The sequence below is a fragment of the Hyla sarda genome, chromosome 6 (genome assembly GCF_029499605.1).
Source record: "Hyla sarda isolate aHylSar1 chromosome 6, aHylSar1.hap1, whole genome shotgun sequence".
Classification (NCBI taxonomy): domain Eukaryota; kingdom Metazoa; phylum Chordata; class Amphibia; order Anura; family Hylidae; genus Hyla; species Hyla sarda.
Genome location: NC_079194.1, coordinates 210,769,276 through 210,796,761, shown reverse-complemented (window position 1 = coordinate 210,796,761; position 27,486 = coordinate 210,769,276). Strand labels below are relative to the sequence as shown.

General features: G+C 40.9%; 2 long non-coding RNA genes across 2 annotated transcripts in view; one reads left to right on the top strand and one right to left on the bottom strand.

Moving 5' to 3' along the window:
* LOC130277684 (uncharacterized) overlaps window positions 1-27,486 on the top strand; it is a 101,043-nt gene that overhangs the window by 65,510 nt on the left and 8,047 nt on the right. The window contains exon 2 of the long non-coding RNA XR_008845528.1: window positions 14,003-14,141. This is a non-coding gene — a long non-coding RNA (uncharacterized LOC130277684). The remainder of the gene's footprint in view (window positions 1-14,002; window positions 14,142-27,486) is intronic.
* LOC130277686 (uncharacterized) lies at window positions 1,758-26,916 on the bottom strand. Its single transcript, XR_008845529.1, has 2 exons — window positions 26,861-26,916; window positions 1,758-1,950 (listed from the first exon to the last, which is right to left on the bottom strand). It is a non-coding gene; the product is annotated as an uncharacterized LOC130277686 (long non-coding RNA).

The window sequence follows — 27,486 nt, the reverse complement described above, 5'->3', positions numbered from 1 at the left end:
GTGACATCATGAGGGGCGGAGCCTTGACGTAACGATGCTCCGGCCCCTGTATTGCCCGACATTACGTGCAGAGCGATCTCGCTCTGCACAGTAATGATAGCGGGGTGCTGCAGCAGCGATGCCCGGGGTCCCCAGCAGTGGGACCGCAGCGATCTAACATCTTATCCCCTATCCTTTGGATAGGGGATAATATGTCTAGGGGCGGAGTACCCTATTAATGTTCGTTTTTGATTTTTATAATTTTGGACACTTCTGTGGAGGAACACAGTGTTTATTTTTTTATTTTTTGCTTTTACTAACAAGCCTAACACAAACCTCTGTTACCTTTAATAATACTTTTACATAGTCCCATTTCTCCTGGACTCCATTGAAACTGTTCCACTCTGATAGGGACTCATTTACCACTAACCTCATTTTAGAAAAGACGTGTTTTCTAAAATCTAAAACTTTCATTTTTGCGTGGTGTGATTCTGTTGTGACTCAGTCATTGTTCGTATATTAAACCACACTGATTGGTGATCACTAGATCCCAAGCTTTCGCCTACAGTAATCCCTATTTGTGAATACTTAAAGGGGTACTCCACTGCCCCAGTGTTCAGAACATTTTGTTCAGAACACTGGGTGTGGGCTGCGGGGGTCATGACATCACAACCACACACCTTCAATGCAAGTCTATGGGAGGGGACGTGGCAGCTGCCACGCCCCCTCCGATAGACTTGCATTGAGGGGCATGGTGTGATGTCACAAGAGGCGTGGCCTTGACATCACGACCCCCGCAGCCAGCACCCATTTTCGGAGCAAAATGTTCGAAACGCTGGGGCAGTGGAGTACCCCTTTAATTTAAAATGGCCTCCTTTTGGGTTGGCTCATGAACTACATGTTGTAAAGAGGATCCCAGTAGGGAATTAAGAATATTTGTGCTCATGGCTTATGTGTTACTATAGTGGTATACAGGAGAGCTAGTCTATATATTAAATTAACATGGTGGGCTGCAGCAACAGAAGATCACACTGGATTCTACTCATGCCACCTAAGTGGAGCAGAGCAGAAAAATACTTTAGTATTGTTAGTGTTGACTAGTTAGATTTCAATTAACTATCAATTCACAATATAATGTTTTCAACCTAACTATCAGCCAGGAGAAGAGTTTTTCTTTATTATTGCCCCTATTCCAGAGATCTCTTCAATTGACCACTGTAACAACTTGCATCCAGTCCAGGAGACCAAATGTCTGGACTGTCCAGGCCACTCTTTAAGCTACCCTCTACAAATAGTAGCTACCCTCCACAAATAGTGGAACCATTGTGGCATTTTGGCATCTAGCATAGCCCCTCTTAGTTGCAGCTCCAGCCTGACCAAACAACCAAACATTTTCATTGGCTCCCTTCCGGACTAATGTCTTATTCAGCCTTCAGCAGACTCTTCAAAACTTGAGACATGTGATATAATATTGCATGTTGTTTTCCATTAAGAGAAGACAATTACAGACCAATGTAATGGGATTTACACTCCTTTACATACAGTGGCACAGAAATCCTAAAGCAAATGTCCAAGTTACGGAAAATATTGCCAGGTGGGATCATGGTAAAACAAAAAAGATATCTTGAATAAGGGCGTGTTCTGCACATGAATTGTGTTGGAATCTCTGTAGGGGCCATGTTGTTCCTTATTGTCTGCCTTTAACATTTGGGCTAATAACGGAAACTTTTATGGTTGCCGGATGCTGTATCCTTAATCCCTAATTTTGGAATTAGCACCTGGTTGGAGTGTCAGGCCTGTGTGCCATGGTGGAGTTCAGGGTGATGAGCTTGCAAAAGTTTTGTCACATGGACTTCAGGTGGACATGAACTTCAGGTCTTGGGGTGATTGGCTGCAACGCTGATTTGGATATATAGGCATGTCATCACTGCAGTGATGTATACACAGGTAGGGAGAACTCGGGTGGCAGTGCTGTACAAGGTAAAGATGAAGAATTATTATTTCAGTACATCCATTTAATAAATACAGTTTTCAAGTGATCACAAAAGTTTAGTGGTTACATCTCACACTAGGTGGAACAATTTCTTAAATGTTAGTAGTAGCAAATTGTTAAATTTATAACAATAATCACAGTTAAAGTCTGTCTTAAGTTCCTCTTTTCTTCATAGACGCCCCTCCCTGGTTTTACACTAAGGACCACACTTGTCTCTCATTTCTTGATGACCTTCTTGTGACTTCTCTATTAAATCCTACTCTTAAATGGATTTTTCCACCAAGGCCTCTTTCACTCTGACGTTGTGCCCCATCGGCAAATATCAGGCACTTTTTTTTTATGTGCCTTTGATGGGGCACAACGGGAAACAAGTCCCAACCGATCCCATTTACTATTATGGGGTCCGGCGGGCGCCGTCGTTTTTTTGACGGGAGTAGCGGGAGGATAAAACATTGCATGATGTTTTTTTCCTCCCACTATTCTCTCTGGTCTCCGTGACGGACGTCACACTGCTGTGTCACAACGGCAGTGTAAAAGAAGCCTAAGCAAAGATGGTCAAATGGTCAAATCCCAAATGACACGTTAAAAATGCTTGAAGTGCCTTTATGTTCACATTTGGGGGAGATTTATCAAAACCCTCCCAGAGTAAAAGTTGACCAGTTGCCCATAGCAACCAATCAGATTGCTTCTTTCATTTTGCAGAGGCTCTGTCAAAAATATAAGGAGTCTGATTGGTTGCATTGGGCAACAAGGAAACTTTTCCTCTGCACAGGTTTTGATAAATCTCCCCCTAAATGCATGCTTTTTGACTGACTTATCTTAATAGAAAATTTATTTTAATGGCTCTGACTTTTACATAGCTTTCCCACCAAATATTGCAATTTGGCTAGCTATATCCCAGTACACAGGTCAACTTTTTATACTTTACAAGAAGGTCTACACACTTCATATTTAGTGGCAGCCTTTTACATCTACTTCCAGTCAGTGTGGTGACATAACACATCTACTTTACCATGCATGCCCCTCTAAGATTACAAGGCCATTCCAGGATCTATGTCAGTACAAGCACTTCACCCTGTGGCCTAAAAGACATCCACCTTTTAACCAGCCATTTCAATCTAGTAAGGCGTTACATCACACCTTGCCACCATGTTTTCCTTTGGCCAAGACATAGGATCCCAAAGAGGAGAACAACTCTATTGACTGCCTAGCAGAATTTTTTACATTTTTTTTTTTTTATAGAAAACCCCTAAGATCATTATTTTTTATATTCACACTGCATTGGTGAGTAAATGGATGTAAATGTACTTTTTTTTTCACATCCAGCAAATGACTGCACAGTAACATTGCCTATACCATCTTCAGGGAGACCTGGCTGTAATATACTGCATGACTACTTAATTTATATATATATATATATATATATATATATATATATATATACACTTTTTTTTTTTAAACTGCATGGTGGACAACACAAAAGAAAGACATAGCAAAAGACAATTAAACAATGTCAGGTACCCTAAAAGGGTTCTATAAACAAACATGATGTGTCTCACAAAAAAACTCATGTACAGCTATATCTACAGAGTAGTATTGAGCGAACTTTCTGAAAATGTTCGCCAGGCTTACCGAACTTTCTGAAAGATTGCTGTGCAGCGCAATTTAACAGTAATCTGTATAGATAGCTGGTTTATTGTGACATCCTACTAGGCTGAGTGCTATTCAAAAGGAAAGGAAGGAGTTAACTACTTAACTGTAGCGCTTCTTAACTTCTTGGGGGGGGGGGGGGATATAGCATACAGCCATCTTGGCTACATACTGTGAAGATCCACTTACCCATCTTGTTTCTGCTCCGGTGTAACCTGAAACAAGGGTAATAAGTATGGGTCTGTTCACATTGTGTATTTTTTAGCATGCCTGTGGCATTAGCAACAAAAAATCTTTTTTCTTTGAAGTGTGGCATTTCTATGAAAAAGTTGTAAAAAAACACACCATTTTTTTTCCATCTTTCCCCCAAAAAGAGTTAATCAATACGTTAGATGTACCCCAAAATAGGGCTACTGAAAAAAGAAGTTTATCCCTTAAAAAACAAGCCCACAAGAAGCTGCAATGACAAAATAAGTCATGAGCCATTTGATGCAATAAGAGCTAAACTAAATTCCTGGGGTCATTAAAGGGAAACAAGCATCAGATTTTACTATATATAAACCGTGGCAACGTGTTATATATATGGTAATATTTTCATCCTCACCATCCCTGGAGATGTTCCTGCCCACAGGGATGGTGAGGATATGAAGTGTTTAAGTCTTCCCCGTTGCCCCCATAGGTAGTCCCCTGTAAGGGAAGCTATACTTACCTAGTCCTGTCAGCTACGCTGTAATCATACCCTCTATGGGTGATTAACAGCCCCTTCACCACTCTGCTCCGTAAGCAGACAGAGCAGAGTGATGAGGCGGACAGTGCCCTGGCTGTCAATCTTGCAGAGGGAGGCGTAATTGCAGCGCAACAGACAGGACTAGGTAAGTATAGCTCCATTTACAGGGGACTACTTATGGGGGCAGCCGGGGAGACTTACAAACTTCATATTCTCACCATACCAGGGGGCAGAAATGTCCCATGGGGATAGTGAGGATGAAGATTTAACCATAATACATAACACTTTGCCACATGTTATATATGGTAAAATCTGATGCTTGGTTCCCTTTAAGGCCAAAATATGCCTGGTCTGTAAGGAGTTAAATACCATAAGGAGACTTCATGCTTAGATTTAAATTGAATTCAACAACTTTGTATCTAGAGGAGCTTTCAAAGTTTTCTTTTGTGTAAACTTAGGGGCAGTCACATTCACGAACATCAAGTCCTGAGTAATTAATAACAAGACTGCAGACCTTTTACTAGCAGGAAAATGAGAATTTTGCCCTTCTTCAGAGCCTGAACTGGGTCAGGACGTTCTCAGAATTTACATTTCAATTAAAAGAGCAAACAATAATAATGCATTATGCCAACGGAGAGTCGTTCCTCCCAAGGGAAGTAAACTGATATTCACTTTGCAAATGAAAAGTCCCTTCACTTAAGAAAGGCCACACATCAGGTGCAACTTATTGCCTGCTTGGATTTAAAGTTCTTAAAGCAACTAGATGGTCCTTCTGCAAGGTGTCGTATTAACACAGCACTGTTCATCTGGCCTCGGGCACTGTTCAGCTAGAAGTGAACTTGTGTGTGGCTGTGGACGTTGTTGAAAGAGCGAAAGCTTTTACCTCTAGTAAATGAAGTCATTTGGGATATTGCTTATACAAGCAGACAGTGATCTGTTTGTGATTTTAATGCCAGTTGTAAAGCTTATTTTACAAGCACTTTTTCCCAGAGACAAACTGTTTATTTCATTATGGTGGTATAAAATACTATAATATGAATGTGAAAATCAGGGTTGGGACTAAAACTACAAGATCTTATCTAAAAAAAGGACACTGGTTTGGTCAAAAACACATCAGTTACTGCATCCAAATAAATGTCCTACCCTTATGCATTTAAAAGGGTACTCAGCCCCTAGACATCTTATCCCCTATCTAAAGGATAGGGGAAAAGATGTCTGATCGTGGGGGTCCCGCCGCTGGGGACCATCGCAATCTCGGCTGTGGCACCCCAGACATCTAATGCACAGAGCAAACTTTGCTCCGTGCCGGTTGACTGGCGATTGGCTGGGCGGAGGCTCGTGACGTCATAATCACGCCCTGCTCATGATGTCATGGCCATAACCCCCCTTTTTTTTTTTTACTAAAAAGAACAAGCAGTTCCAATGGACATAAACGCACATTTGTGCTTTGCGTTTATGTTTTTGCCTATTAAAGTTTATGTACTAGACGAACATTACAAGAACTCCCTGTAAGGCTGGGTTCACATCACGTTTTTGCCATACTGTTTTCAATCCGTTTTTCTAAAGAAAAACGTATGACAAAAAAACGGATGGAACAGTATGGAAAAAAGTAAACCGTATGCTTTTTAAACAGTATACTGTTTTTAAAAGTGCATACAGTTCCGTCAGTTTTTATAGAAAAAAAACCCATACGTTTTTGAAAACTTTGTCCATTTTTAATGGGAGGGGTCTTGGGTGGGGACTTTAGGATTCAAATGCGCATGTGCAAAGTAAAAACGTATACCTTTTCCCCGTATGGAACCGTATACATGTGCGTTTCCCATTGACGTCCATGTTTAAAAAAACATATGCGGTTGCAGTACGGTTTTTAAACCGGAGTCAAAACCGTGGTTGACCTGACCTAACTAAAGCACTGTCTAAGAGCATAATTTCAATGTCATGGCAACATGTGTGGCTATGGGGCAGCTTTCAGTGGCAACAGGCTAAATAAAAACACACTGAAATAGCAGATTTTTTATGCTTTTTAAAATTATCCCTTTTTGAGACAGAACACTTTATTTAAATGGTTACTCCACTGGAAAACATTATGTTTTTCTTTTAAATCAACTGATACCAGAAAGTTAAACAGATTTGTAAACAACTTTTATTTAAAAATCTTAACCCTTCCAGTACTTATCAGCTGCTGTAAACTACAGAGAAAGTTCTTTTCCATTTTGAATTTCCTTTCTGTCTGACCGCAGTGCTCTCTGCTGACACCTCTGTCCATGTCAGGAACTGTCCAGAAAAGGATAGGTTTGCTATGTGGATTTTATCCTACTCTAGACAGTTCCCAAAATGTACAGAGGTGTCCGCAGAGAGCACTGTGGTCAGACAGAAAGGAAATTCTAAAAGATAAGAACTTTCTGGGGAGCATACAGCAGCTGGTAAGTACTGGAAGGATTAAGATTTTTAAATAGAAGTAATTTACAAATCTGTTTAACTTTCTGGCACCAGTTCATTTAAAAAAAATGTTTTCCAGCGGAGTTCCCCTTTAACCCTCTATGTTTTACAATTAGTGTAAAACAAAAATGGCGCTTTTAACTTCAAATTTAAAGGAAAAGTGTCAGATATTTTCTCCCACACTATCCACAGTACTGGTGGATAGTGCGGGAGACGCTGATTAAAACGAGCCCTACCTTAACTGGATCTGCACGGCCATTCGCCTGCAATTGTAGTTTTATTCTATGTGTATATCTTGCTGTAACTGGCATGGGCGGGGATTCTGCAGGTTAACTGGCACTGATGTCAGCGCCACTTATGAATATTCATTCCCCCTCCCTCAAGTTAGGAGCGGCGAAGAGAGGGAAAGCTGGTGGGATGAGTATTCATAAGCGGCGCTGACGTTAGTGCCAGTTAACCTGCAGAAGCCCCGCCCATGCCAGTTAGCAAGACATGCACTCAGAATAAAATTACAATTGCGGGCGAATGGGTAAGGTAGGGCCCGTTTTAATCAGTGTCTCCCGCACTATCCATCAGTACTGTGGATAGTGCGGGAGAAAATATCTGACAGTTGTCCTTTAAACAGATTTTGCTTAGATTCCCTAAGATCATGTGCGCCTTACTCATCCTACAGTAAATCCCCCCAAGTTCTCTGTTCTATTATGTCATCATTCTTAAAGGTGAACCCCCCCCCCAACCACCACCTAAATATTTATATATAGTATAATAAAAAATATGATAAATGCAGAAACTCAAGTTCTCCAATGAGCATGTATGTAATAAAACTTAGCAGTAACATCACATCTTCTGGCAATAAGATCTATTATTTAATTTTTATATCACATTCAATCTACTGTCATAGTTTAAAGGGGTACTCCGGCGCTTAGACATCTTATCCCCTATCCAAAGGCTTGCATTGAGGGGCGGAGCGTGATGTCACACGGGGTGGAGGCATGACATCACACGCTGCCTGACCCGTGGTTGCCGGTAACCAGACCCAGACCAAACATGCTTCGGGGACTGATTTTAACTGGGGGGCTGCGTGCAAGATCACGGGGTCCCCATCCCTTGCATGATGGGAAAATATCCCCATAGGAGCTGGACAGCTCCCGGGACGTGAGTCATCAGAAAGCAGTTAGACAGAAAACAGCAACTCAACTTCAGAAGCTAATAACTATTGGAAGCATTAAGATTTTTTAATAGAAGTCATTTACAAATCTGTTTAACTTTCCGGAGCCAGTTGATATATAAAAAAAAAAGTTTTTGCCTGGAATACCCCTTTAATATAACACAACATTGGCAATTGGATCCAATTTAATCTGTGTTCTCTTATGTAGTGAAGAATTTCTAACCATTTTGATAAGCAAATATTCATACATCCTTTCCACATAAATATTAGAAATAGCAATATTTATACATTTTCTTTAAAATGTAGTAGTTCCTATTGTTATGTTTCCTTGGCATGCAGAGTATAAGGTTTCTTGTAGAGTAGGAGTTAGAGACGAGAATGTTATTTTTTACCATGTTAACACGGGAGTTGTTAAAGAAAACACAAGCGGCTTATAATGCGTATGTTGCTCTAGACATCAGGACATCAACAGATGTGGACCCTGTTTGCCACTAGAAGTTTATGTTGTCTCATCGGCCGGGTGGAAACTAATAAGAATCAATACTCTCTGGAGAGCTCAGAAAACAGTACTGGTCTTCGCAGTATGATACTCATAGGTCATTGCCCCAAGGCTATACTCTTGTAGTTACCATCTGAGAAAATAGAAGACAGTAATATACTTAGGACAAATGAGACTGAGAAATTGGGACAGGCCAAAGGTTGAAGTAGAACACTAAGAATCAAAGTCAGAGAACCATCCAAGGTCAGAGTCACCAGAAGGTCAATGAAATGGAAAAAACAAGGGTTATTTGTAACCACTTGGTTGCACACCCTGTGGCTGTATCTGAACCAAGGAAATGACTGTCTGGTATAAACAGCTAAACTGGATGCTGTCAATAGAGTTGCACCTGCATAATAGGTCTTACTTGAATGGGGCTTGTTTTTTTTTTTTAGATTATCCCAGTTGTCATTTGTTATGTTATGGGGCATGTTACTGCACTCTGCGGAATCATGCAGTTGGTACTATTGTGATGATGACTGTTGCTAGAGTTGATTTTGGGCAATGGGGCTCAGTCTGTGGCCTATTAGTGAAATCCAAAACTTGATAAAGTTCTGCATACTCCTTGGATTTTAAAGTTCTGGCCTGCGAAGACATAGTCCAGGCTGGGCAATTGTCATAATTGAATAAGAAGGAGCTGAACTTTAGAGTTACTCTTTAAAGGGGTATTCCAGCTTTATACATCTTATCCCCTATCCAAAGGATAGGGGATAAGATGTAAGATTGCAGGGGTCCCACTGCTGGGGACACCCGCAATCTTGTTGCAGCCCTTGGCATTCTAAGCTGGGTGCCGCCTCCAAGATGGGGATGTGATGTAACGGCCACACTCCCTACAGGGGGCTGCTTGAGATCACGGGGGTCCCCAACAAGGGGAACCCTGCAATCATACATCATATCCCCTATCCTTTGGATAGGGGATAAGAAGTATCAAGCCGGAATACCCCTTTAAGATAGGGATAATCATTGCTTAAAAAAAATAATCTGACAATGACTGATAACATGATTGAAGATTTCTCCATTAAATGTCACCTGTTTAATCCAGCAAAAAATACACCACAGCACCGCTGTAAATATTATAATATAATAGGCAAATCAGTTCTGCCGGCATAAAGTACCATAATAGACAGATCCTTTCTTATAAGTATATTTAGGTGAGCCTGGAAACTATCTGGAAAATATAGTGGGAATTTATCATTGGTTTTACCTTGTCTTTGTGGTGTTGATTTGTCCCATGATTTGATGCAGTTGCTGTTTAGAGACTTTCCAATGCGACTATTGCTTTAAAATCTTTTCCTAAAATTGTGTAACTATGCTATAGTCTGGCTAACTTTTTGCAGTGGTCATGAGTTAATCATGTGCGACTTGTCACACAATTTGTCTCAAAGCCCTCATTTTGTCCCAAATCTATACCAGCCCTTAATGAATTTGGTGCACATGCACATTACCCCCTTACTAGAAAAAACGTTTACCTACACCACCCTTGCTAAATTTTTCTCAAGAGGCCTGTTAGTTTAACCACCATCATAGATTTCCTAGGGTATGCTATTCTAGGATATTTCAATAGTTATAGAGTGCATTCACACATACAGAATCTGCTGCCAATTTAATGCTGTTTTCAGTCATTTAGTTACATTGATAATCTGCAAAATAAAATCTGTAGCAGATCTGGTACGTGTGAATGTACCTATAACTCTACAAAATTACATCAACATGGGTTTATGAGGGATTGGTCCCGTCAAACTTATCTGATCAGCGATAAGAAGATAAGATCCAGACTTGAATAAACCTGTTGATTATCTGTATCTTTGATTTGTTCAAAAGCATTTGATACTGTGCTACATCAAAAGTTGGAACAAAAAGTTTTGTGTCATGATTGGGGGCAGGGAACAGTGAGTAGTGAGCCCTAAAGCTGTCCCTAAGATGACTCTCCATGCCTACTTGCCTAGACACCCTAGCGGTGAATGCAACTGGGTGCCGGTCCCTTCCTGCGCTAAAGTGCATGGGCGTAAGAATGAAATAAAACATGACAAACTGTATATGTCGGGAAACAAGTCAGGAACATAACGGAAATACTACAAACTTACTAGGCAGGCAGGATATAGCATAGGAACAAACAGTTTAAAACAGTTTAAAAACATGGATCAAGCATCAGGAGATGCAAAAGATGAGCAGGTAAACTGAATGTCAGAACACTAAATGGGTAAGGAAATCAAGAGCACTGTTCACACTGGACTCAGAACAAAGAACACACAGGACACCCCACTCCAATCATGGAGGGACAACAATACTAAAGCCAAATAGACTCCTAACTAGCGGGCACACTCCACAGTGAACAGTATACTAGCCTAGGAGGTTATTGAAGGATGAGGTTTGGCACCAGTATGGAAGTGTGTGGACACCCACAAAGGTGCTACTGGATAGTACTTTATCCAGTGTGAAAAAAAAGTGGGGCCTTAGGCATAGGTGTGCTTAAAGTATGGCCCAGATAGTTGGCCCTTGGGTGGTATGGGTGGCTGAGACAGCTCAGAAAGCACAGGGCTGGGCCAAGAAGACAGTAAATGGGGTAGAGTGGGGAGGACCAAATAAACAGGGTCTTCCTTTAGAACAATGCTAAGTAACCAGTTAGACATGTCTAGTGGTGTCAGAAGACCCAACTGGGCAGTTCCTTAGAGGGAGGTAGGATTTAAGGAAAGTGTATGTCAGGACCTGTGAAAATAACAGGGACCTGAAACAGATTCTATACTGTTAAATAATGTTATACTTCTCTTTAATTTGCATTGTCAGAAATGCATCAGCAATAATGCCCTCTAGTGCGAATAAAATCATAAGTCTCTTTGTGCAAACCTTACATTACACATGCATTGTACAAATCTACTGAATCTCTTTATTGTGTCAACACATCTGTATCACAATTCTCACACTACCATATTAATATATAAGAGGGTCATATGGTTTATGTACTCGTGCATACTCTTCATCTTGCCCCCCGTTGATATTGTGAATTATTGCTCCTTCTGTAAAAGATGACTATACTCTAGTGAAGTGGCCTAACTGCATTACCTTCAATGAATAATTCTAGAGTGAATAAGAACTAAGGTTATACCCTAAAGGGTTAATTGTTAATCATGGTCTTCTACTAGTTTGCTAGTTTTATACGTAAATCTAAATTTAGCCCATGTGCGACCATTGGAGATAACCTAGGGCATTGAACATATTTATTTAATAATCGGTTTAATACATTGTTCACTTATGTTTTTTAACATGTGGGCAAAATATCTGACATTTTCTAAAATTATATATTCATTTATTCTGGAGGCTTTAAATCTTTTTTCTATTCACGGAGGTCTGAATGCTGTAATGAAATGCACTCGGCTGTTTTTGTGACTCATTGAAACGAATGGCTTATCTGATAACACAACTTGAAATGTAACAGAACCTTTTAGACCTTGTACTCTGTATATGTTCTGTATTCTGGTAAAGTGCTATAAATGAAGATGCAAACAATAAGATAATCAGGTAACAATCAATGAATGATGAACAATAACCCGTAATAAACACACACTGAGAAATTGATAAGTAAGATGTGAGAAGTAATGAACGAGACACATTCTGAGCTGTTGATGAAATGATAAGTAATGTAATATGTTTTCATTAGTTATCTGAAGTCTGATTATCCAACCACTCCAGCCTGAAGTGTCTATAACTCACCATTCACAAGTATGTTGGAGGCTCTAGCACTTATGTTTGCTCTTATGACTAAACAGAACAATTTAGTTCACAATGCAGATAAAGTCAGACTAATTTTGATCATAATCTGACCAATCTAAGAAATAGTAGAGAAGGAAATCTTTTTTACACCTCTATTAATGATTCCATTGATTCTGACTAATGGAAAACTGCTCCATTTGCTTATGAATATACCAGATACATAGTCCTAACTACAGCTGTAGGATCAAAAATAGAGTCCAGAGGCTAAGGACCCAGATTCCTCTGGCAGATTCCATCAGTTCCAAAGTCAACTTTTTAGGTTTGTATGTGGTTCCAGGGGTCTGTGAGTGAGTATGCCCACTTTATACACCATGTGGTTTGGGGGATGCAGAATCTTGTGAAATTGCGGCATCCTGAACAGCTGTAAGACAGCAGGAGGGTCCCCTTACCTGCCTCCTGTTGTCCGATCCTCGAATGACTGCTCAATGCCTGAGATCCAGACATGAGCAATCAAGCAGCAGAATCATTGATCAATGGTTTCCTATGAGAAACCATTGATCAATGTAAAAGATCAGTTAGTGCAGTGTTATAGCCCCCTATGGGAGCTATAACATTGCAAAAAAAAAAAGTGAAAAAAAGTAAATAAAGATCATTTAACATCTTCCCTAATAAAAGTTTGAATCACCCCCCTTTTCCCATTTAAAAAAAACAAAAAAAAAACTGTGTAAATAAAAATAAACATATGTGGAATTGCCATGTGCGGAAATGTCCGATTTATAAAAATATATTGTTAATCAAACCGCACAGTCAATGGCGTACGCGCAAAAAAATGTCAAAGTCCAAAATAGTGTATTTTTGGTCACTTTTTATATCATGAAAAAATGAATAAAAAGTGATCAAAAAGTCTGATCAATACAAAAATGGTACCACTAAAAACTTCAGATCACGGCGCAAAAAATAAGCCCTCATACCACCCTGTACACGAAAAAATAAAGTTATAGGGGTCAGAAAATGACAATTATAGTACGACAAAATCAAACCTATATAATTAGGGTATCATTTTAATCGTATGTACCTACAGAATAAAGATAAGGTGTAATTTTTACCGAAAAATGTACTACGTAGAAACGGAAGCCCCCAAAAGTTACAAAATTGTGTTTTTTCTTAAATTTTGTCGCACAATGATTTTTTTCCGTTACATCGTAGATTTTTGGGTAAAATGACTGAGTTCATCACAAAGTAGAATTGGTGGCACAAAAAAAAAGCCATCATAGGGATTTTTAGGTGCAAAATTGCTAGAGTTATGATTTTTTAAAGGTAAGGAGGAAAAAATGAAAGTGCAAAAACGGAAACCCCCCTGGTCCATAAGGGGTTAAAGAGGTATACAGGCCCAGCATGTGTTTCTATTGAGAATTCCACCTGCCCAGAGCTCCCTATGGATTTTCTTCTGTAGTCTGTCCCCAAACTCTCAGAAGTTTTGGCGCCAGAGTACATATTTCTATAGCTAACAGGTGAAAGTTACATGGTAGCCATTTTTGGTAGCCATTTCTGTACTTTGCAGAATGTAATCTGTTTGATTTTGCTCCTCACCATGAAGCTTGATTTGATTTATATATTTGTATTTACATTGTGAAATTATTTCACCGACTTTCTGTTAAAACCACTAATAAAATATTTTTGAAAGCAGAAGCTAAGGGTTCATTAAGATGCAGGGTTTTTGTGGTTAAAGCAATCTTGTGGTATATAGGGTTTATGTATTACATGGACTGCCATTCTTCTAATACTATGTTTTAATTGTAGAAGAAATGCCTGGCTGTTCCTGGCTTCCTGTGGCAAAATCAGCCATCTGTAGGAAGGAAGTAGTTGCTTGCGCCAATCTATAGAGGATGTGTATCATGAGAAAACTCCTGGCCTGATGAGAGAACGGGCAGAGAGAGATGTAAGTACATGCTTGGTGGTCAGGTTGCCCTGGAAACCAGCTGAGGTTCAGCAAATTTTGTGCACAGGTTGTACACATTACAATTTCGGATCCAGTACATGATACATGCCAGATGCTGGATGGTTGTTTCAGCAATCTGACTACCTAGTGGGCATCTCTTCATGCCCCATATGTAAGGGAAAGAACACCTGGTTAACCTTGTGTTAACTGCTCGTTCCTTGCTGTGAGTTTCAGATGTAGTATGTTTTCCCCAGTGGATGATCTATTGCAGATCCCATTGAAGTTAAAGGGGTACTCCACTGGCCAGCATTCGGAACATTTAGTGCTGAACACTGTGTGCACGCTGCGGGGGTTGGCCATGCCCCTTCGTGATGTCAGGCCACACTCCCCTCAATGTAAGTCTATGGGAGGGGGCATGGTGGCCGTCACGCCCCCTGCCATAGACCTGCATTTAGAGGGTGTGGTTGACCCCCCGCAGCGCGCACACAGCGTTCATAACTTAATGTTCCAAATGCTTGCCAGTGGAGTACCCCTTTAAACAAAGGGAAACAGCTGGAACTTGCTAAAGATCCGGACATGTGAACACACCCTTATTGGGTCTAAATTCTTAATAAGCATACATTCATCATCATCTAGAATTTCTTTATAAGTCGTTTAAATTTTTTGCTCCATTTCATACCGTAGAAAGCAAGTCATTTCTGTTTAAAATCATCTTCAAGACAATTTTTCCATTGACATGTGATTTGCATAATTGGTTGAGACTGAGACTATGTTCACATGTCACAGCCACAAATTTAAGGTGGTTTTCAAATGTAAGTGCAGCGGAAAAATCTATATTGTTATAATAATATAATAATACAGGTAAAATCATGCTTTAGCTGCAATATCGCGCAGCCAGCAATGGTCAAAATATGTTTAGCTGCATTCTATTTGAAAATCCTGCCAACTGGTACAACAATGTGGTTTGCACAAAAACATTGCTACTATTTTAGCCCAGAAACTGGTAAGAATATGCTTTCAGATTTCTTCCATTGTATATAGTGGATTTTAGATTTCACTAAAACAAAAACAAAAAAAAAAAAAACAAATAGCAACAAACATATGGGGCAGCCACCTTTTGTTTGAGGTGTCACCAAAAATTTTTCCTCCCTGTTCCCTCACTGCTGTCAAGTCTTACGGTCCCTGTTGTGGACCTCTTCTTTCTCCTTTCAATAAAGTTTAATTCCTGGTTAGCCAATCACTGGACACAGCTGGCAGTTCCTGTGGACATAAAACATCATTGAAAGAAGAGGATTACAGCGGAGACCAGAAGACTTTACAGCAGCAGGAAAGGTGACTTGACAGCAGATTACACATAAATACTGCGGCCTAGAAAAACCCTTTAGGCTGGGATTCCTCTCATTTATGTCTGGCCATTTTTTGGCCAGAAAAAGCACCACATAAAATGACCCCCTTATTTTCACTCCCAAGATGCAGTTTTTGTGGGGTTTTAACAGAGAGCACTGTGGTCAGACAGAAAAGAAATTCAAAAAGAAAATAACTTCCTCTGGAGCATACAGCAGCTGATTGTTTCTTCCGACTAGTTCAATCTATCGCTAGGGATCTGAACATTCAGGCCCTGAACTGATTAAAAACTTATGGCATGTCTCTATAACATATCAAAAGTGCCCATTAAGGCACAGATGTAAAGTACAAAACAAATGTTTACATGTGAACTATGCAAATACAGAACATGTATTATTAAGTCATCCTATTGATGTGTGTAAGCTTTCATATGCAATACTGCATTTTCTCTTGAAGCATGCAGCATATTGAAGAGAAGCCATTTGAAAAAAAATATCATAAATAGATAAATAAATAAATAAAAAGACACACATATAAAAAAAGGGTGTGGGGAAAAAAATCTATTAAAAGATATTAACACTTTTTGATCAATAATAATACAGAAATAATATGGATCTGTATCTGTAAAGACTGACTGGGCGCTTAGTATTAGTAGTAAATAGCAGTAATTGTACCACATTTTGTTTGTCCTGTAGCAGTTTAGATTTTATAATTTAATCAATAAAGTAAATTAAAATGACCAACATGTAGGAACAATCTAATAATGTATTTTAATGCTTACTCTTTTTTCTGATTAGAATTAAACTCTCGCAATATACATAGATAGTCTTTTCCAGTTGTCTTGTGGAGATGCAACTTATATTATTCCCATGCCTCTCGTCCTTCACACATGATACACTGGATCGTTGTTCTGTTGATGTTCCCCATATGCAACATAAGCATTTTTGTTATTGAAGACCTCAATTTTGCCCACTTTGTAATGTATTATTACCTTATTTCCCATATATTTATACCATCACCTCATATTAACTTCTCGTCGAACTCTAAATTGAATTGTGTCCATTACGGAACAGGTCACCAACTCATCTAAGTCTCTTTTGTTGGTATTATTAAAAAGCGTACAGTCATTTCTGATGGACATTTGGGTTGTCTTATGCACAGGAGAATTGTAATCACCTGTATTTAAAACTAATGGATTTGAAATAACCTACAGGCTTTCTCCTTAAATGAGAGTTAGATTAATGAAAAAGACCCTTTTGCTTCAGATTGCATGACAACATTTTCAAATTACATTCCTGAAACAGACAATTCACTTATTCAGAGTAATTGGATGCTGAATAGGGGTTAATACGTACAATGTACTTAAATGAAATTCTTCTATTGTGAGTGAGGCCGAATGATACCTGAAGCATTTTCAATGGGGGATTGCAGAGGCTCGGAGTTAATTATTCCGCATTCTATTTTGTGAATGAATTGAAGCATGAATTCTACACGGCAAAGATTGGGATAATTATATTCAATTCTACCGAGTGCCCTGCTGAATGAATTGACCTTTTAGATAAAACTAGTCTTTTTGAGCAAGAAAGCAGAATAAAGGTTGCACACATATGCATAGGAGACTAAAAGCTTTCAATAAAAAAGAACACGGAACTCTTAGAAAGATTGATCCTTTACTTTTGTTGCTATACGTTACCCTTTTCCAATTCCTCATGGTGCTAGGGCTGGTGAAACAAACTTCTCTTTATTAAGGTGAATAGAAAGAAGAGGTTTTTGTATTTGTTAAATAATATTATTAATCTTTATTAATTTTTTTTATTGAGATGTAGAATTTATAACATTAGTTAGTAATTGTCTTTAGTTTAGTAACGTATTAAGAGACTCTGGACCATACATACCAGCGACAACACTAAAATGTTTCACATTTTTATTATTTTAATTGGATATAGAATAAATGTGGCTTGTTGTTGACATTATGTAATATCTGTTTATAGTCAATATTTGTTTGTTTTGTTATATACGTTTATCATAAAGCAGATACAGTCCTAAAAACTTTTTAAAGTGTCGTGCTTCATATTTACCAAACAGAGACATTGTTAAAGGGGTACTCCGGTGGAAAACTTTTTTTTTTTTTAAATAAACTGGTGCCAGAAAGTTAAACAGATTTGTAAATTACTTCTGTTAAAAAAATATTAATCCTTCCCGTACTTATTAGTGTCTGTATTCTACAGAGGAAATTATTTTCTTTTTTAATTTTTGTGACCTTTCTGTCACAACCACAGTGCTCTCTGCTGACACCTCTGTCCATGTCAGGAACTGTCCAGAGCAGGAGAAAATCTCCATAGCAAACAAATGCTGCTCTGGACAGTTCTAAATGGATAGAGGTGTCAGCAGAGAGCACTGTGGTCGTGATAGAGAGGAAATCCAAAAAGAAAAGAATTTCCTCTGTAGTATACAGTCGCTAATAAGTACTGGAAGGATTAAGAATTTTTTATAGAAGTCATTTACAAATATGTTTAACTTTCTGGCACCAGTTGATTTAAAAAGTTTTCACCGGAACACCCCTTTAAACTGTTTATGACCACTGTTATTTCTATGCTTTAGGGCGATCTAAGTGTGATCTCATAGAGATTCTCTGACCACTCCAGCTTAAAGGAAACTGAAAAGAATTTCCAGTCCGTTGTGCCCGGGCTGCAAAAACAATAACAAAACAAAACTTCCACACTAATCCAGTGTTTCCCAATCGGGGTTCCTCCAGCTGTTCGAAAAACTACAACTCCCAGCATGCCTGGAAAGCTGAAGGCTGAAAGCTTTTTATACCAAGTAGAACTTACTTGGCACCAATATTGTACTCTGAATTTTGTCCCTCTCTGCTCACTAACTGCTAACTAACACCGGTGCAAAAAATCTTATCCCCTATCAAAAGGATAGGGGTAAGATGTTAGATCGTGGGAATCCTGCTGCTGGGGATCCCCTTGATCGCTGTCGCGGCACCTCGGTCATCTGTGCACGAAGTGAACTCTGCTCCGTGCCAGATTACTGGCAACTATAGCTACCATGCCCCCTCCATTCAAGTCTATGGGAGAAGGCGTGATGGCTACATACTCGCCCCCTCCCATAGACATGAATAGAGGGAGCGTGGCATGATGGCATGAACACAATAGCTCCACACTTCCATGTTCCGGACGTCGCTGCTGCCGGCCCGGAGGTAGCGATCTAACATCTTATCCCCTGTACTTTTGATAGGGGATAAGATGTTTTGCGCTGGAGTATCCCTTTAATCACTGCAACGGCTCAAGAAGAACACTCTGCCAAGATATAAAGAAAAGGCTTCCAGGTCCAATACATTAAAATTTCAATCCTATCATAATTAAAAATTCATGACCAGTGTAGAGAACCAGCATGTTGCGGACCTGTGGTTCTTAATCTTGGCTGTAATGTGCACAACCAAACAAATATTCTTTGGGGAAATGGATCCATCAAACCCCAGCCTACAGGCCAAGGAAAGATAGTTAGAATTGGCAAAACATTATTGGCTAGCACTCTATTTGTGTCACAGGCCTGTCACATCCTCCCACGTGTTAACCAGGGAAGAACCCAGAGAGAACATTGCTTGTGGGATCCAAGACACTATTGAATTTTGCTTTAGAAAAGGAGTATTTCAGAGCAGTGACAGGGGAGTGACTTCTTAGTCAGGGTGTTACCCCTTTTCCCCAGTGAAGAAAGGCTTGTATATCGTGCTTGTGCCTACATATTGTTTGTATTTTATCACAGATTATAAAAGGCCAACAATATACACTGCTCAAAAAAATAAAGGGAACACTGAGATAACACATCCTAGATCTGATTGAATGAACTAATCATATGAAATACTTTTGTCTTTACATAGTTGAATGTGCTGACTAGAGATGAGCGAACTTACAGTAAATTCGATTCGTCATGAACTTCTCGGCTCGGCAGTTGATAACTTATCCTGCGTAAATTAGTTCAGCCTTCAGGAGTTCCGGTGGGCTGGAAAAGGTGGATACAGTCCTAGGAAAGAGTCTCCTAGGACTGTATCCACCTTTTCAAGCCCACGGGAGCACCTGAAAGCTGAACTAATTTATGCAGGAAAAGCCATCAACTGCCGAGCCGAGAAGTTCGTGATGAATCGAATTTACTGTAAGTTCGCTCATCTCTTGTGCTGGCAACAAAATCACACAAAAATTATCAATGGAAATCAAATTTATCAACCCATGGAGGTCTGGATATGGAGTCACACTCAAAATCAAAGTGGAAAACCAAACTACAGGCTGATCCAACTTTGATGTAAGGTCCTTAACCCCTTAAGGACTGAGCCCTTTTTCACATTAAGGACTGAGCCCTTTTTTGCAATTCTGACCACTGTCACTTTAATAATTTGTGGTAACCACCGGTGTATGGCGGGACCACGGGTGTTGCGGTGAGAGTGGTGGGATCAGATGTTATTAACCCCGGGGGTCGGATAGTATTAACCCCTATGTGTTTGTGACGCCAGTGTGGTTTTTCAGGTTCCGGAACACCACACGCCCGGATTCTCCGCTATCCCAAGGGCTAGTAGTGAATAAAGAGTCCACAACCAGTTATGGTTAAACGGAGGCTTTACTGAGTAGAAGACAGATATAATTATCTTCACAGCTAAGGCCAGAATTCCCAGAGAGGTGGCCAGTACCCAGAATACCTTGCAGCTTGTTGGACCAATACTTGTAAGAAACTTGACTTTGACTTGTGATTAGACTAGACTTTACTATGTGCAGGACTTGTCTAGATGTAGTGACAGCAGACATAGACTTGTAGACTTACTGGAGAGACTTGTAGCTTTGTGGCCTCCAGATGCTGAACACTTGTCCTGAGATCTCTGGTAGCTGCTTCAGCAAAGACTTAGATGTTACAGCTATGAGCACTTAACTCAAAGAGACTGAATTTATATGGCTGCCCCTTTATATAGTGGGGGGCTGAACTAAAGCCCATTGGTCAAGCTGTGGGTCATAGGTTATACTGGTGTTCTCTGGGAGTACATGTCACTGCATAACATAACACGTGACAGGCTTACTCACAGGTCCTTGAGACCTCCACAGGTCCTTGAGACTATCTATACACAGGGATCCTGTGTATGCATTGAAGGAACATTCACACATTTATTAAACCAACAGGGAGACAACAGGGGAGACCCTGCAGGTCACTAAGGGACTCAACCTGACAGGGTCTACAAGTAGTGTAGGACCATGTACCTGTACTGGGACATTACACATTAATAACTCTAAGATGCTTTTACCGTTTATTCTGATTCTGAGAGAGTTTTTTCGTGACATATTCTACTTTAACATGGTGGTACATTTTCGTTTTTACTTGCATCCCTTTTTGGTGAAAAATCGCAAAATGTTATGAAAATTTTGTAAATTTAGCATTTTTCCAACTTTGAAACTCTCTGCTTGTAGGGAAAATGGATATTCCAAATAAATTATATGTTGATTCACATACACAATATTGGCATCATAAAGTTGACATGTTTTTACTTTTGGAAGACATTAGAGTTCATGAAAATGTCAAAATCTGAATTTTTCAGGGACCAATTCAGTTTGAAGTGGATTTGAGGGGCTTTCATGTTAGAAATGCTCCATAATTTACCCCCATTATAAAAACTGCAGCGCTCAAATTATTCAAAATGACATTCAGCAAGTTTATTACCCCTTAGGTGTTTCACAGGAATAGCAGCAAAGTGAAGTAGAAAATTCTAAATCTTCCTTTTTTACACTCGCATGTTCTTGTAGAGCCATTTTTTTTATTTTTACAAGGGATAAAAGGAGAAAAATCCCCCCAAAATGTGTAACCCCATTTCTCTCGAGTAAGGAAATACCTCATATCTGGATGTAAAGTGCTCCGCGGGTGCACTCCTCTAGCTCAGAAGGGAAGGAGCAACAACGGGATTTTGGAGAGTGAATTTTGCTGAAACAGCAAAATAAAAAAAAACACACACATGGTGTACTATTTTGGAAACTGCACCTCTCAAGGAAAATAACAAAAAGGGGTACAGTGAGCCTTAACACCCCACAGGTGTTTGACGACTTTTTTCGTTAAAGTCGGATATGTAAATGAATTTTTTTTTTACCAAAATGCAGTTTTTCCCCCCAAATTTCACATTTTTACAAGGGGTAATAGGAGAAAGTGCCCCCCAAAATTTGTAAGCCCATTTCTTCTGTGTATGGAAATACCCCATGTGTGGACGTCAAGTGCTCTGCTGGCGCACTACAATGCTCAGAAGAGAAGGAGCCACATTTTGCTTTTGGAAAGCAAATTTTGTCGAAATGGTTTTGGGGGGCATGTCACATTTAGGAAGTTCCTATGGTGCAAGAACAGGAAAAAAACTCCACATGGCACACTCTTTTGGAAACTACACCCCTTGAGGAACATAACAATGGGTACAGTGAGCCTTAACACCCCACAGGTGTTTGACAAATTTTTTGTTAAAGTTGGATGTGCAAATGAAAAACTTTTTTTTCACTAAAATGCAGTTTTTCCCCCAAAATATTACATTTTTACAAGGGGTAATAGGAGAAAATGCCCCCCCCCAAAATTGTAACCCCATTTCTTATGAGTATGGAACTACCCCATGTGTGGACGTTAAGTGCTCTGCAGCCGCACTACAATGCTCAGAAGAGAAGGAGCGCCATTGGGCTTTTGGAGAGAGAATTTGTTTGGAATGGAAGTCGGGGGCCATGTACGTTTACAAAGCCCCCGTGGTGCCAGAACAGTGGACCCCCCCCCCCCCCACATGTGACCCCATTTTGGAAACTAGACGCCTCACAGAATTTAATAAAGGGTGCAGTGAGCATTCACACCCTACGGGCATTTGACAGATCTTTGGAACAGGGGGCTGTGCAAATGAAAAATTACAAAAGTTCCAAAGATCTGCCAGACACCTGTGGGGTGTAAATGCTCACTGTACCCCTTATTATATTACTTGAGGGATGTAGATTTCAAAATGGGGTCACATGTGGGAGGGGGGGGGGTCCATTGTTCTGGCACTATGGGGGCTTTGTAAACACACATGGCCTTTGTTTCCAGACAAATTTTCTCTCCAAAAGCCCAATAGCGCTCCTTCTCTTCTGAGCATTATAGTTCTCACTCAGAGCACTTTACATCCACATATGGGATATGTTCTTACTCTGAAGAAATTGGTTTGAAAATTTTTGGGGGCTTTTTTTTCCCTATTTTTCCCTTGTGAAAATGAAAAATTAAGGGTAACACCAGCATTTTAGTAAAAAAAAATGTTTTTCTAATTTTCACATCCAACTTTAAAGAAAATTCGTCAAACACCTGTGGGGTGTTAAGGCTCACTATACCCCTTGTTATGTTCCTTAAGGGGTGTAGTTTCCAAAATTGTGGTCACATGTGTTTTTGTTTTTTTTGCATGTAATTCAGAACCAATGTAAAATCAGCCACCCCTGTGCAAATCACCAATTTAGGCCTCAAATGTACATAGTGCGTTCTCACTCCTGAGCTTTGTCAATTTTTTTATTTTTTTACACTAACAGGCTGGTGTAGACCCCAACTTTTCCTTTTCATAAGAGATAAAAGGAGAAAAATCCCCCCCCCCCCAAATCTGTAACTCAATTGCTCCTGAGTATGGAAATACCGCATATGTGGCCCTAAACTATTTCCCCGAAATACGACAGGGCTCCAAAATGAGAGCGCGCCATGCGTATTTGAGGACAAAATTAGGGATTGCATAGGGGTATTCTATGCCAGTGATTCCCAAACAGAGTGCCTTCAGCTGTTGCTAAACTCCCAGCATGCCTGGACAGTCAGTGGCTGTCCGGAAATGCTGGGAGTTGTGGAAACTCTGCTGTACAATACATTTTTCATTTTTATTGGGGGGGGGGGTGGGGGTGGGTGGGACTGTGTAATGGGGAGTATATGTAGTGTTTTACCCTTTATGTGTTAGTGTAGTGTAGTGTTTTGAGTGTACATTCACACAGGCGTGGGTTTAAAATGTACCCTGTACATTCACATGGGGGGGGGGCAAGCCTCCAGCTGTTGCAAAACTACAACTCTCAGCATGCACTGACAGACTGTGCATGCTGGGAGTTGTACTTTTGCAAAAGCTGGAGGCACCCTGGTTGGAAATCCTTCAGTTAGGTTCTGTTTCCAACTTGTGTGCCTCCAGTCATTGCAAAACTACAACTCCCAGCATGTACTGATCGCCTAAGGGCATGCTGGGAGATGTAGTTATACAACAGCTGGAGGTACATACCTACAACTGCCAGCATGGTGAGACGGTCCACGGTTTGGAAACCACCTCACACTGATCTCCAAACTGTGGCCCTCCAGAGGTTGCAAAACTACAAATCCCAGCATGCCCAGACAGTAAACTGCTGTGTGGGCATTCTGGGAATTGTAATTTTGTAAGATCTAGAGGGCCACAGTTTAGAGACCACTGCACAGTGATCTCCAAACTAACTCCAATCAGCAAAGAGCTGTCTGGGCATGCTGGGAGTTGTAATTTTGCAACATCTGGAGTGCTACAGTTTAGAGACCACTGTATAGTGGTCTCCAAACTGTAGCCCTCCAGATGTTGCTAGGCAACTCACCAGCTTCCGTAGTCTGCACCAGGAAGTCAGCCGCACGTCATCACGGCCCCATACCGCCGTCGCCGATCACCACCGCCGAAGGTAAGTGACCTCCGGTCACAGGACAGTTCCTCCATTCTGCCCGGACTACTGTGGGTGGGCAGAATGGGGGAACCAAATTTTAACCCCCCTGCCCACAATCTGCTATTGGTGGGTCGCTTCTGACCGATAGCAGGCATGGGAGAGGTGGCACTCCTGCCATCTCACTCCTATCCCTTCAGTGGGATCGTTGGTGTCTTGGACAGCCAAATCCCCCTTATTATCTGGGTCACCGGAGACCCGTATGACCCGGAATTGCCGGTCTGAATTGATCTTGATCTCAGGACCCCCCCTCATCGATGTGCCGGGGTACCTGCTGTATGATTTCAGCAGGCATCCCGGGCCGGTCCCCGACTGGCTAGCGGTGGGGTCCGAAATTCCCACAGGCGTACCTGTACGCCCTCAGCCCTTAAGGACTCTGAAACGGGGCGTATGGGTACGCCCTCCATCCTTAAGGGGTTAAAACAAGTCAAAATGAGGATCAGTAGTGTGTGTGGCCTCCATGTGTCTGTATGACCTCTCTACAATGTCTGGGCATGCTCCTGATGAGATGGTCTCCTGAGGGATGTCCTCCCAGACCTGGACTAAAGCATCCGTCAACTCCTGGACAGTCTGTGGTGCAAAATGACGTTGGTAAATGGAGAGAGACATGATGCCCCAGATGTACTCAGTTCTGGGGAACGGGCGGGCCAGTCCATAGCATCAATGCCTTCCTCTTGTAGGAACAGCTGACACAATCCAGCCACATGAGGTCTAGCATTGTCTTGCATTAGGAGGAACCCAGGGCCAATTGCACCAGCATATGGTCTCACAAGGGGCCTGAGGATCTAATCTCGGTACCTAATGGCAGTCAGGCTACCTCTGGCAAGCACATGGAGGGCTGTGCAACCCCCCCAAAGAAATGCCACCCCACACCATTACTGACCCACCGCCAAACCAGTCATGTTGGAAGATGTTGCAAGCAGCAGAACGTTCTCCATGGTGTGTCCAGAACTCTGTCACATCTGTCACATGTGCTCAGTGTGAACCTGATTTCATCTGTGAAGAGCACAGGGCGCTAGTGGCGAATTTGCCAATCTTGGTGTTCTATGGCAAATGCACAGTGTTGGGCTGTAAGTACAACCCTCACCTTCATACCACCCTCATGAAATCTGTTTCTGACCATTTGAGTGGACACATGCACATTTGTGGCCTGCTGGATGTCATTATGCAGGGCTCTGGCAGTGCTCCTGCTGCTCCATCTTGCACAAAGGCAGAGGTAGCAGTCCTGCTGCTGAGTTGTTTCTTTCATATGGCCTCCTCTACCTCTCCCGATGTACTGGCCTGTCTCCTGGTAGCGCCTCAATGCTCTGGACACTATGCTGAAAGACACAGCAAACCTTCTTGCCACAGCTCGCATTGATGTGCCATCCTGGATGAGCTGCACTACCTGAGCCATTTATGTGGGTTGTAGACTCCGACTGATGCTACAACTAGAGTGAAAGCACCGCCAGCATTCAAAAGTGACCAAAACATCAGCCAGGAAACATAGGAACTAAGAAGTTGTCTGTGGTCACCACCTGCAGAACCATTCATTTATTGGGGTGTCTTGCTAATTGCATATAATTTCCACCTGTTGCCTGTTCCATTTGCACAACAGCATGTGAAATTTATTGTCAATTAGTGTTGCTTCCTGAGTGAACAGTGTGATTTCACAGAAGTGTGATTGACTTGGAGTTACATTGTGTTGTTAAAGTGTTCCCTTTTTTTTTTTGAGCAGCGTACTTAACAACTCAACAGGGGCGTTCTAAGTCTGCAAAAGATCGGGGGCTAGAGCCCATAGCCCAAGCCACACCCCTAACCACACCCCAGTCACACACCCTAACCACACCCCTGTCACACCCCTAACCACACCCTCATTCACACCCAATCACGCACAGAATACCAGTATACAAGGAGAAATATTATCACCATACATATTACCGCCATACTGTTAGTGACCATATCTAACCAAAACTAAGACCAATATTACCAATAATACCAGTACAAAAAACAAAAATGGTCAGCATCTCCAAATAAAATGAAACACATGCACAGGTGCACACTGCTAGATTCGTGTGTTACCAGTAGGAACAAATAATACCGCCATACCATGACCACCACCACTATTATCACTAACACTATATTTGTTAATTAATAAATTAAACTATACAAAAGACCATATTCCCTAATACATTCACAACACAGAGGTAGATACCAGCTGTACACAGGATCTGTATACCATGTAAGTGATTATATACAGGACCATATAGTGGTATATACCAGCTGTACACGGGCTATGTATACCATATAAGTGATTATATACAGAACCACAAAGAGATAGATACCAACTGTACACAGTATAGAAAGACAAAGAAAGTAACAGCATAACTCCATGGTTTCGGTGTTCAAATCAGGGCTGAAGATTTATTGCACCAAAAAACAAAGCACTTTATGTTATATGGTGCAATAAAATTTCAGCCCTGATATGAACACTGAAACCCCAGAGTTGGACTCCATAATTGATTAAGGGAACGTTCACACCTCCGAGATTTGCTGTAGCAGATTTTGATACCGCTTAAAGTCAGTGGGCAGCAAAATCTGCTAAAGCAAATCTGCAGTAGAAAATACGCACGTGTGAACGTAGCCATAAAATTTCACCTAGGGACTCACAGATGGCGTCTTTTCTGATCAGCTGCGTCCCCTTCCTTTTTCTTCTCCATTCGGATCAGACCAACATGATGGCTTCTTCCATCCAAAACTTCATCTCTTCGGCATCTGAAGGACAAATGTGTTAGACTACACATTTTTCCAGTGCCCTCCTCTACACAATCTCCCCATCTATAAACCTCCACACTATAAAAATGCCCCCTTGGTGTCCCACTCAGTAAAAATGGGCACGTAGGTAGCCAAGTAGTCTGGTATGTAGGTAGGTAACCAGCCAGGTAGTTAGGTAGCCAGTTTTTTTTTTTTTTTAGGTAAGTAGGTAGGAAGTCAGGTATGTAGCTAGGTAGGCATATGACAGTAGGTTAATGTTTCCCAACCAGGGTGCCTTTAGCTGTTGCAAAACTATAACTCTCAGCATGCTCAAACAGCCTTTGGGAGTTTAGCAACACCTGTAGGCACCCTGTTTTTGATACACTGCCTTGGAAGGCTTCTAAGGCAGCTTTCCCCAACTAATGTACCTCAAGCTGTTGCAAAACTACAACTCTTGGTTTGCTCAAACATTCTTTGGCTGTCTGGGCATGCTGGGAGTTGTAGTTTTGAAACACCTGGAGGCACCCTGGTTATGGAACATT